Here is a 13,054-nt window from a genome sequence, read left to right on the forward strand (position 1 = left end):
TAGATTCATGGATTCAGTTTCCGTCCGTGCAATTGAGATTTAGTAGTTCTGATAATCTTCTGTGAATTAAGGTTGAATCCAATGGGATTTGTCTACATGTCTACAAATAAATGTTACGAATTCGAAAGATTTTCAATTTCACAGGGACAGGCACCAGCAATGTGTTATTGTTTTTGGTTGGTTGGATAAACTATACACTATTTCAATTCTAAATTTATGGTTGAGCGACGTTGTTTAAAATATTGATATGCAGGGTTTTGATAAAGTGAGAGCTTTCGTAAATACGCTTAAATCACCATAGCAAAAAAATTAACACATTTACAAGTAAATTAGACTGCAAATGAACCAAGGCGAAAAATAGAACAGAAATATTTTATCTTTCAGAAATATTCATTTCAAAAATTATCTTGAAAAAATAAATGCTGGATTAATTTACATCGACTACGATACTCTCCATATTTCATTTCACCAGGCCTACCGGTTCCCAATGACACTTCTTGCCTGGTTCATGATGACATTCGTGAGCATTAAAACAAAACCAGTTGGCGCCTCTCTCTCAGGTATCTATACAGGTTCGGGCACGTGTTGCCCCCCTTGTGTTCCAAGTGTGTTGATGTGTGTGCTTGCCTTGGAATGACATGATGACGGTGAGCGGGCCAAACACTACCCCGGACAACCTGATTCGAAATATGTGTTGAGGCCCAGATATCTGGAGCGCGTTTTGCGCAACCGGCTCTCAGATTGTTCTGTAGCTACAACGTGTGTGGCCAGTGGCCACCAACAAGCCAGTGGTGGCTAACTGCTAGTCTCTAGGTAGTTAGCTAGGAAGTGTAAAAATGCAGAGGGTGCATAAAGCACAAACGTAATACATACATTACCGTCGTTCCGGAAAGATAATTGCTGAATACTGACAGGATTTTAGCGGGTCCAGAGCAAACCGAGAAAGTGTTGCAGGAGAATGCAACTGTTCAAACACCACTCCTCATAGCTTCAACTCCCACTCCTTCTCTGCTTCGGTGTTTGTGATCAGAAAAAAAAGGCCCGGCTATCAAGAGCTATTCGCAAGCAAAAGGTGCCCCTATTGTACAATATGCAACCTTAGCAGTACTTTTTCAAGCAAATGGACATATAGAGTTTTAGTCCTGGGAGCTGTGTAAAATCCATTTTTATATATGTCTAATCGTCCAATAAAATGCAGTCGTCGAATTTGATCAAGACTTTCCCATACAGCATCCTAGCACGGTGTTTTTCAACGAGATTCTCCTTATGGATCCTGTTAGGGTGCTTGCTGGCCATCACACCGACAGATTTGTCGAACAGTGCTGTACGGTGCCGAGAACTTCTTAGCCAAATCGCTCAGGGTTTGTCCGAACTACTCTGCAGACTTTCCATCGCAGCTGCTTGTAAAACGTTCCACTTCTGCGATTGCTGTGATCAGCGCGATTCATCGTTTGAGTTTCATGAAGCTAGCCAAACAATGCACAAGGGATATTTTTTTCTCCTATAATTATTACGGAAAGTGAATCACATAACCTGGTGATTTTGCTTCATTGATTATTAGTGGAGATCTATAATCTCCCATCTAGAATGAAGAGACAACTAGTTAACGGAATCGAAAAAAAAATCGAGAGAAATGAAAGAGTCCTTTTGAAATGTTCCTAGAGATTCAACAATTTTCCTTTTTTGAATGCGTTTAGAATTCTCCCGCGAGATCTGTCACTTCACTGAGAAATATGACTTTGACATCAGATTTGACGAATTGGGTTGTTTAGCTATATCAGTTTTTTATGTTACCTGAAAGGGCTGCATTTTCTAAGCAAAACGTGATTTTCGAAAATTTTCTATCGTTGTTATTCATCTTTTAAATCACGAATTAAAACTGCTCGAAATTGCCACAATGAGAGTTCGCCCATATACCAACTGTCATTGTAGCGATTTTTATTTTTCAATTAAAAAATCGAAGGACAATGAAAAAAAAAACGCGTTTTGCTCAGAAAATTACTCTTTTATCTGATATATAAAAATCAGAAATCCGTGAGCAGCTAAACAACAAAATTGAGGTCCGATAACTGCAAAGTAGTTGCAGTTATCGGTCTTGCAGTTAAAAAGCGTTGCAGTGAAAAGTCTTGCAGTTATCGAACGGCGACTGTACTAATAAATGCTACTAGCAGTTATTTTCAGTGGCGTCATTTTTTTTCCAATATCTAACTGTTGGTGTTCAAATGAATTTTGAATCAATTCACTTTATAAAGTTTACATTTTTTGTCCTGGTAACTTCTTCCAATAACTTTCAAGATTGTTTAAGATAAACAGCCCTAATTTAAACTATTTTCTTGACCTCAATGTTTATTTTAAATCAATGACTGATAGCAGCCTGCCGAATTCGAGAAACTTTCTCCTGGAAACGGACGAAATTGTTTACTTATTCATTTTGCATTTGATGCAGATGTTAACAAATTCTTTTAGGAAAATGACTCAAAATGTTCTAAAGTAGACTCGTTGTCGACTAAAACCCCGTCTAATTCCATCAGGTTGCACCACCATCGCTACAGAATCGCCGACAGCAGTAGCACACCCTGCACATTTCACGTGGCCCCCTGGTTTTCGCCCGCTGCTCTCGCTCTGCGCTGCCGTGCCTGATGCGGCCCAAGTCAGCAAGCAGCAGCCTGTGGAAAAAAATCATCGTCAATGTAATCTTAAGAATAGCAAACTCAACAGCTTCATTCGTGCGATCGCTGCAAGTTTCGAATGGTTCTGGATCACTTTGGCTACTTTTCCTAGTAGATTTAGTGCGTAGTGTGTAGTGCAAAGCCGGGCCCGCTGGAATTTGGTAAAATTAGCACCGATCGTCCGGGATTTGGGTCGATTTCGGACGATTTTTGCTCGCCTCGCCAATTCGTCTCTCGGTCTGTCTGTCCATTTTGGCTGCGAAGATGTCGGGACGGGTGTAGAAAATTTTCTACAGCCCCCGACGCGTACGTGTGTTGGTGTTTGGTGGTGCGTGTGTGTGTGAGTGTATGTGGTGGAACGGAGTGTTTGCGATTTTTTTTCTTCACTTTTGTGCTTTAACAACCTGGTGTGCGTGTGGGTGAATTGTGTGCGAGGGTGGCCGGGTCCCGTTGGGTTTGTGTGCTCGCGGGGCTCTTGGCGCGGGTGGTGCGACCGAGAGGGGAAGCTGAACGAGATTCAATTAAAGCATCATTTGATAATGGATGACACTTTTTTTTTCGGTGTGCGTGTTTTCGCCACGGTGTGAGGCCGTGAGAGCAGGTTTTTTTTTGTCGTTCGGTTGCCGAGGTTCATTCAGTTTTGATCCGAGCTAATGGATTGTTTCAACATTTATTACGTGCGGTGGACGGATTGGACGGCGAAAAATTGGTGAATGCACACAGGTTAGGGTTCCAATAGGAATCGGAACGAATGTATCGAAAAGTGAGTTTTGCTGAAAGTGACTCTGGCAGAAGGAAGAAATGTGGAGCAGCTGCACCTATTGATGGACTTTTTTCTTTGCTGCGGCTGCTGCTGCTGGCAGCGGCTCCTGTCCGTCATCTTGATTTTTTTCACTGCCTCATTATCATATAATAAAAACGAATCGTCCCACGATCGGTAAGGCAGGAGGCTGCTGCTGCTGCTGCTGTTGGCTCCTCCAGCAAAGGCTTCTGATTGGAGGCCCACCAGAAGAGTCAGCGGTGGTATGTACGAGATCGCGCTAGGGTAGTTCGTGGTTCGGAATTGATTATGTGAAGCTCACAGTGCAAAAGTTAAACGGATGAACGATAACATAAAAAGTTGCTAATTGAGCAATGCAGTGCAAATTAAACTTGAAGGTTGCGGGTTTCGGATGTTAGTGTACGCAGCTTAGAGCTTCAGAGGTGTTAAGAAGACAGTTTATTTGAAACAAGTTGTGAAGTGTAACGAGCAAAATGCACATGTGGATATATATTCGTTACTGATAAAAATGCTTCATCACTAGTGTTAAAAAAATATTTGGTGTTAGACTACGATTCGACTAATTGTTAATAAATTCATAAAAAATAGGGCTCCAGACGTTTTACCATTTTTGACAAAAATCTTGGGACAACGGAGAACTAGAAAGATGGTTACATTCTATCATTCCTGAAATTTCATTGAGACCTTGGTTCAAGAAACTGGACAAGAGTCGTGATTTCATTTGTGTGATGTCTCAGCTTAAGCAATCAATGCTCACTTTCGTCGTATTGGAATCACAGAGGATAATCTTTGCGCCTGTGGTGAGGGTTATCACGATATTGAACATGTTGTTTGGTCATGATCGTTGTATCGTGAAGCTTTTAGGGAAATTTCTTAGGGCTTGGAATAAACAACTAGAATAATCGTTTTGTTTTAAATAATTTTGATGTTTTTCTTTTTTAGGTTGTTTTAATAGCATTTTTTACGTTATTATTTTGATTGTTCAGTGTTTTCGATGCTGCAATTTTGTGGCGCATTTGACGTGTTGATGTAATCTTTAATTGCTAGATGTTCTAACATTATTCACGTTATTTGACAATTTTTTTCGTGTTCCAAAATTTTTGTTTTTTTTTTGTCATTTTTTTGACATTTGCAGTTTTTTATGCTCTTAGACGTTTTGTCATGAATGACATATTCTACTTATTTTTGGCATTTGTTAATTTTTTGCACAAAAAATAGAAAATATTCTCCCAACAGACTTAAGTTTAATTTCTTATAATTCAAACGTTTGTAATCGTTTCTGACATTTTCTACTTTGTTTACATTCGATGATTTTTGTGACATATCTGACGAGCTAACGAGCTATATTAGTTCAGACTTAGAACCTCAACACTTCTAAATAAATTATCAACCTTTTCGTACATTCCAAAAGCTATGCAGTGCAATAAATTAACCTTGGTTGATCGAACCTAAGAACCAAAATAATGGCTGCTAAAATCAACAAACTAAATAACATCGCTGGATAATAAATTACCATAAAATCGTGACCCGAACTACGAACCACCCTACCGTCAATCATTGCGCGCGGTGCAGTCCCCGCCTACGCCCCGCCACCGTTCCCCTTCCTACTGTGACTTTCGTCTGGGACGCTGCTGCTGCTGCTGCCTGGAATAAATGTCATTGTGCGCGCTGTGATTTCGAGTACACCGAGAGTCGCGGTTTCCACGAGTGTTAAGCCAACCCGCTATCATCGTGCAATCGTGTACGAGGAGCGCAAGAGAAACAGTGTAAATGAAGTCCACCGCCATTCCTGAAGGAGTGAGCGAGCGAACGAGCGACCGAGAGAGAGAGATAGAATGTCTGCGGGACTGCGGATGGGAATTATGCTGTGTGTATGGCTCGTATAAGGGCGCGCGTTCAATTAAAAATTTCTTTGTGGTGAAGATTATTTTCATTTCGTGATTTTTTTTTCTCCTCGCTCCATTCTTTCGTGCTCATTTGTGTATTTGCTCCACACCCCACAGCTTTCCAACCTCGACGATGCTTTGGCCTCTTCTTTTTTCTCCACTCCTCTCATCAATTTAATTGCAGATCATATTTTACCGTGACGCGCCCTTTGTTGGTGTTTCCATTTTTCGTCATCCGTTGATTACGTTCCGTTCTGTTTGTGAGCAAATGTGTATGTGTGTGTGTGGGTCGATCCAATTAGAGTGAAGTGTTTATTTCCCATTTGAATGAGATTTAATTTCCGCTTATTACTATTTTCGTTCAGATTCATTAAAATGTTTGGTACACGAATCACGCCGCCATTCTGTTGCCACGGTCTGCTCTGTGTGTAAAATAAATCTCAGCCAAATTTCAGCATAATCTAAAAAACCCAAGAATTCTTTCATTTACCGACAAGAAACGGCTGCTGCTAAATAAAGAGTGTTTCTCCTAAAAGCTAAAAAATGTGTTTTATTCTCCACATATCATATTTAAATATTCTACTAAATATCTCTTATATTATATGTACATATATTACCGCTGCTGGCTGCTATAACGTAAACAAAATAAGTGTGTGTTTCTCCCGCCCGATAAAGAAAAACAGGAATAACGTTTTTCTTACTTTGTAACAAGCAAAAAAAACCTCCATCTCAGCCGAAGATGGTGTGGAAGCTCTGTTTTATATTACACTCTGCTCATTATATATTCAGATATGTTTGCTCCTGCCGTCGACACTTGTGTATATAAAATTCGTCCTTATAACACCTACACACAGAGACGACGCACCCCCCGTCGAAATGTTGTTTTTTCCTGCCTCCCTCACGGGTTTTATTTTTCAATGTTTTGCGCTGGAAAGTTTCCCATTTTCCGAACCGTTTCCCGTGCGGCAAGGGAGGGAACGATATGTTATTGCATTTTTTTTTTCACATTTAACTGGGGTAAATTTACTTTTTTTCCCTACTTGGGGGTGCTGCGTGTTAATTGGCGGAAATTTTTCACTTTCATGTTGGACACAAGATTCTGTTGGAAGAAGAATCCTATTTGATTTTCAGTTCTATTTTACAGGTCATTGAACCGGACATTGAATATTCTAATTAGATTGTTGGAACAGGTTCCTTAATAGTTTCCAACTAGATTATTTTTATTCGTGATAGACGCAAGAATTAAAAGATTTATTTCATATGATATTTTGAGTTCATCAAATATCCCTTACTTGAATAAAAAATTTAGGATTGGATTGAAATTCAATATACAAATTTAGTCAACATAAATATCATAGTATCTCTTGGTATTTATCCTGTTACCCGACTGTGAATAATTCTCATAACACGTGGAAATTTACTTGCTATGAAAAAATTTTACGGTTACAGAGCAGCATAATGACAAAAGAATGTGACAAAAATAACAAGTTAGCAATTTTGCTCCTTTCAAAAGATACTGTTGAATGGCGGATTCATTTTTTATTGACCAGTTTTTACGCGTCATTAAGGCGGCTTTATAATTACAAACGGTCTTATAGGGTCAAAATCACCAAACGAACCGACAAATCAATCTCCAAATGGTCGGTGTTAAGTCAGACCGGACCAAATGACATTTTGATCATTTCGAGAAAAACGAGTTTGAAGTTTGTTGCTCTGGGAATTTTGAAGTTTTCAATATTTTTGCGCAGTTTTGATGTTATGAGTTGGAGTAACTCTCTAACTGCATCATGCAATGTAACAATTGAAAAAAAAAGAAGTGCCGTGAGCTTAAAAAGGACAGGTTTGTTACTGATTAAATGTACTTGGTCCACTCTGATTGAATCAAAGAAGAATCATTAATGACTTGGTCCATTATGACTGAACAATTGAACAAATAATTTAAGTCCATTGATCGCCGAACAGTCAAAAAGTTTCCAATCTACATGGTTAGCTTATGCGACATCAACAATTATTGAAAATAGTTTGAATAAACTTGAAACTGTGTTTGTTTCAACAAATCAATGGTAGGAGCGGAATGTTTTAATGGAACAAAAATATGGTTAATTCACTCAATTAGGTTATTCAATTAGGTAATCATCCACTTTCTCTGCAACTTTGGCCAAAGTTGGTTGGTGAAAAGTTGGCACAGGTTCTCCATTATTGATTAGAAAATAATATTGAATAGATATTGACAACATGCTTTAAACATTTGAATGTCAATCGAGTCAGCTTCTTCTTGTATCAACATGAAAGGTCTTCTCCAAACAATCGCTTGTGTTGCCTTTAGCTTCGTAATTTCATTACGGGCATAAATCTAATTAGTTTCCATAAAACAGTAACAAACATACACTTACCACTTATTTCAACCTCCTGAGGATATAATTCATTGGTAAAATCATGAAGTTTTAAGTCAGTATTTCTACTGTAACTTGAACTTCTCTCTGAAATTTTGGAATGTTGTGTCACCCACACAAATGACTAACGTTTCTCATTTACGTGTTCAATCAGAGTGGACCATGTACATTTTCCTCATTTACTGGTAAAGTATACTTTTTTGACTAACGGGCAAAGAAGCATTCCGATAAGTTGCCTGATAGTGTTGAAATTCATTTATGTTGACTTCAAACCGATGCTGTAAATTCCGATAATTTCAACTTTTTCCTGCTTAACACATGGTTCACTCTGTCTGCACACTATAAGGCATGATATCAGGTCATGTTAGTGACAGCAATAAACGGTCCAAAAACACATTCAAAACTACGGCAGTGCGTGAAACTTTACAGTTTCCGATGGAGGGTGAATGAAAGAGTTCTCTGATACAAAGAAATCCGGAAAAACGCTTGAAAATTCTTCCGTTCGTTCGCTTTTATCAATAGCTAACCGACGGCAGTCTCCTTGAAAATAAACACCTGGTCCATTCTGACTGAACACTGTAATCGCTTTCCATTGGTCATGCAGACAAAAATCATGCTATTATTTCTGCTGTTTTAGAGATAAATAAAATCTGATTGTTGTGTGATGTAGCTTAAGAAAATCTTTATCCAATACTATTGTTAACTCGTTTTTTTTTTCAATTTTGCGACTTGGTCCGGTCTGACTTAACACCGACCAAATAGGCAAAGAAAACAAAATTGAAAATTAGTTTTTATATTACTACACCTTTTTTCCAATGCATACGAAGTGTAATCAACTCCTTGTGGTTGTCAAAGTTGGGTGAAAAAAAATAAGCAAAAGAGTTGCCATATTTCATACTTTGGGCTTGGGCGTCCCTAGTTTAAATGATTGTTCGTTACTTCGAAAGTTCGAAACAAATGTTGAGTTTGAAAGTCTTTGTTACGAAAAATGCAATCTAAACACTTTAATATACCTAAACAAAGTTTTCAGAAACATTTTACGCATTACACAAACAGAGTTCATATTTTATAACGTGTTTCAAAGAAATGCCAGGTTATTTAAACCACAGATAACAGACATCCAAGCTAATTTAGCTTCATGTGTAAAAAAATACAACGGTTTTTTAGTATACCGCAATACGCAGTATGGTGGCACTAAGACCACTTAGGAGTCAATGATTTGATAAAATCTATAGTTTTCCAGCTCATATCGATATTACCGCAACAAGAAGGGTTGCCGTTTTTCAACGTAGAAACTTTGAGCAGTCGTAATTTGTACATAATCGACAATTTTATTTCATCCCAGTTTATATTCGCGATAAATTTGCTTGTTCCAGTGTTGATTTAAAAAAAAACACAAACCTCACAAAATCAGTGTTATATCGTTCCAAGGAAAGCGACTCTATAATCAGTGGAAATTTTCATGCGTCTGGCTGCTTTGACTCTAATCCAGCGCTGCCATCACTAAAGTGGTTGAAGTCGCAAGTTGCAGAAAGATCTCGTTAGCATTCCGAACGAGTAAAAATTTGAAATTTTACACGCGATTTCTGGAGTTTTTTGTTCTAGCTTGGATGTCTGTTATCTGTGTTTAAATGTTATCAGTATGAAAGATTAGTATACATATAAACATCTATTTCCACAAATATCTTTTCTATATTTCATATTAATTTGAGAACACTTTGAGGTTTCGAAAAAGCATTGTTACATTATTACATGATATTTCATATTAATTGTTTATGGCATCATGAGTTGTCGCCCTGAAATTCTTGATTCCATTTATTTTTCCATTCGCAATTGATATATTTGCACTTTTGACAATTTATGATGGTAACAAAAAATGGTCGACAAAAGTGAAAAAATATGCGGCCCGAAGTTCAAAATAGTTGCCTAAGAAAAATTATAGCTTTTTAACCATTTCTGTAAAATTTTGAGGCCCTAGTTGTGCGTCAATTGCGCATAGCAATTGCTCGCCGGGTTCGTCGCTTCAACGTTATGTTTACAAGAAAACTTATTTTAATCTCTGAAAAAGTTTTTTGTTCCACGGGCACTAAAATTCACAGAAATGGTTAAAAAGCTATAATCTCACAATTTGAGCTTTAGAGCCTGTGTTTACCAGTGTAATTGACATGTCTAACTACTTGATATTTTTCAAGATTTTTTGGACCTCTTAATTTTTTTTGATATTATTAATATTCTTAATACGTTTTTTAACAATTATGAAGTTAACTTTGTCTGTAGAAAAGTTATTGTTGTAATTTTGAACTAATCGTTTATGTTTTGCATTTCAAGAAGCCTTTTTCGCAATTCTGAGTTCAATTTAGAATAATTTTCTTTTATTTTGTTTTGACTCCATAAGGGTTTCTATGTCATTTTCAGCTCAACATGGGTATATTTTCTTGTTTTTTTTTTTATCTTTGAAGGCCTTTCCCACAATTCTGAGCTCAATTAGAAATTATAGACTGTTCCGAAAATTATAAATACATCTTCTTTCTTGAATAAAACAAAAAATACAGGATTTTTCGGGTCATTTTATTCTGAAATATAGATAATAAGTGTTTTCTTTCCAGTTTCAATTCAAGTTGGGATTATTTTTCGTAGGATACGCGAGTTCTCTAACTTTTCTCTTAACACTACTCATAAGCTTTTGCACAATGTGTTCTCCGACCATTTTTACCACTTTAAGCCAATCTTTTTTAAATTTTTCAACATTGTCCGCTGGTTTGACATATTTCAGGGCAGTTTGGAGGATTCATCTCCTTTGGGACACATGTGACATTATTTGTTTTATACCACCCTAGTGCATCCTTAGAGTAATGGCAAAAAGATTGGAGGATTGTTATGCTGCTTAACCATGGGTAACAACCTTTTCTGCAAACACTCTTTCACGTAAATTTTACCATTCATTGTGTCATTCGTAATGAATGGACGAGATATTTTCCCACATTCACAAATGGCCTGCCAAACCATTACCTTCTTGCCGAATTTTTCGGTGTAAATGGCTTTCACTGGTCCAGGGACATCCTTTCCCTTCGGTGATGTATAAAATTGCGGTCCTGGCAGAGTGTTATAGTCCAGTTTTATGTAGGTTTCGTCATCCATGATAACACACCCCATATTTTTGGTCAGAAGTTTGTCATGAATCTTCCGAGCTCTCGGTTTCACAGATTCAGATTGTTTTGGATTTCGTTTTGGCTGCTTCTGCTTCGATATCGATCGATATTTTATCGATATATTTTTTTATGCACTAAGGTCGCTTTTTACGCGGATTCCGGAATTTACGCGGATTCCGGAATTTACGCGGGTTTTTTACGCGGATTCCGGAATTTACGCGTTTTTTTTTACGCGGACCCCGGAATTTAAGCGGATTCCGGAATTTACGCGGTTTTTTTACGTGGCACGTAATCCCCGTGTAAAAAGCGACTTTAGTGTATATTTTTTGTTTGGCTTTCAGCATCGGCCTTGTTTCCTGAAGCTGCCGTGAAAGACAGTGGCGCTAATCTCATTTATGTTTTTGAAGGTTTGTTCACACAGCAGTGTTGCACAGAGTTATGCGCTTGAATCAATTTAATTATTCAAAAAAAAAAAGCTTAGCTTAGCTTTGTAAATGTTTAAAAGTGGCGCTGATATGCTATCTCATTTACACGTACGTTGAAATGTTATTCCTTAAATCATCGCGCGATGTCAGCTGCCTGCAAAAAAACACCGCCGTTCGCAATCGGCAAGAATAAACGTTGTGTACATTCGTGTTCGTGTTTCGATGAATCAGCTGTGAAATTACGTGTAAAACTGATCCAGTGATCCAGCTAATGCTGGCTTCACTCATGTTGAACGTAAACGTCAGTGATGCCACCGGGTTGGCTTTCTGTTAGGCCTGAAACAAGCTGAACGCCAACGTGAGCGATCGGGCGAGATTCTTGCCGAAGGTTAATAAACAGCCGTGAGTAGAGTTGTTCATTAACCTACGGCAAGAATCTCACCCGATCGGTCGCGTTGGCGTTCAGCATGTTTCATGCCTTAGTATTGAATATTCCGGTGAAGTGTTTGCTATTTCATCTCGTCCGTTACGACAGCGGGCCGATTGCTGATCGTTTCACGCAAGGTGCATTTTCCAATCAGATTAAACCGACGTTTCGTGAGCCGCGTCTCCTAATCGTCACTGATCCAATGACTAATCACCAGCCAGTTACTGAAGCATCCTACCTGAACATTCATGTTATCGCTTATGTAACACCGATTCTTTACTGAAATTCATCGATTCTGCCATCCCAATGCAACACCAAGGCATCGCATTTGATCGGTTTAATGTGGTGGTTTTTGCCCCGAAAAGTTCCACACCCAAATTCCTGGAAATTCGCTCTTAGCATGCTGTCAATAAAATGGAGATATGGCAACCATATTTCTGTCGAACTGCTTACATTTTCCATCTATCACTTATTGATTCTAGTATCAACAATTCTGGTACCTATACTTTTTAGTTGATTTGCCCTAAAATAGCTGAAATAGAGTAAACGTCCTTTTTTTTTGTAGTGGAACTAGACTACTGCGGCCATTATTTAGAACTATTGTAGTATATCCCCATTACTATACGTACCATGTAGAAAACCAGACACCCACTATTGATCGAGTGAATGGCCGGTTGCTTCGGCGCGCTCCCAGTCAGGTAAAATGTGCTTAATAAAGCCAACTACTTTACCAGAATTGGCAGACCAGATCTCACCCGGTTGCAAGCAGCCCTTGCTAAGAAATTTTATTCTGCTCATGTATAATGCACCGCAGCTGCATAGTAGATGTTCCGAGGTTTCGCTTTCCATATTACAGAAGCGACAAGTGTCATCCTGAACTCGACCAATGTTCTTTAAATGATACTTACTCGGGCAGTGCCCAGTTATTAGTCCTGTGTAGGTAGAAAGAGCCTTTAGTGCCGCTTGACTATCAGAGAAAATGAGAATATTCGCATGTTTGTAGTTTCTCTTCAGACAAACGTTGAAACATTCGATTATAGCGTAAATCTCCGCTTGGAATACAGTAGGCCAGTTGCCCATTGCCACTGATATCTGTACACCAGGACCGAAGATTCCCGCTCCAGTTTTCGACCCGATTTTTGAGCCGTCCGTGAAGAATATCGTTGACCATATTAACTCCGCACTCCCAGTCGGAGCGCGATGTTTCACGCACAATGTAGGGAATGTCGTAGTTGTCCAAAGGTTTCATCCAGTACATACTCAACAAAGGCCCTCTTTTAAAGTGTTGCAAAATACTCAGATGACCAACCAGATCACCAGGTAA

General features: G+C 38.5%; 1 protein-coding gene across 2 annotated transcripts in view; it reads left to right on the forward strand.

Annotated features, from left to right (window-relative positions):
• The first annotated feature begins 2,643 nt into the window (after positions 1-2,643).
• Positions 2,644-13,054, forward strand: part of LOC129718744 (zinc finger protein 2) — a 43,951-nt gene continuing 33,540 nt past the window's right edge. Inside the window, exon 1 of one of the 2 annotated variants that reach the window (XM_055669786.1) lies at positions 2,644-2,751. The gene's annotated coding sequence lies outside the window, so the exon portion shown is untranslated. Of the gene's footprint in view, positions 3,393-13,054 lie in introns of both variants that reach the window. The other variant, XM_055669784.1, reaches the window with a different exon arrangement.

Source organism: Wyeomyia smithii, chromosome 1 (assembly GCF_029784165.1).
Source record: "Wyeomyia smithii strain HCP4-BCI-WySm-NY-G18 chromosome 1, ASM2978416v1, whole genome shotgun sequence".
NCBI classification, from domain to species: domain Eukaryota; kingdom Metazoa; phylum Arthropoda; class Insecta; order Diptera; family Culicidae; genus Wyeomyia; species Wyeomyia smithii.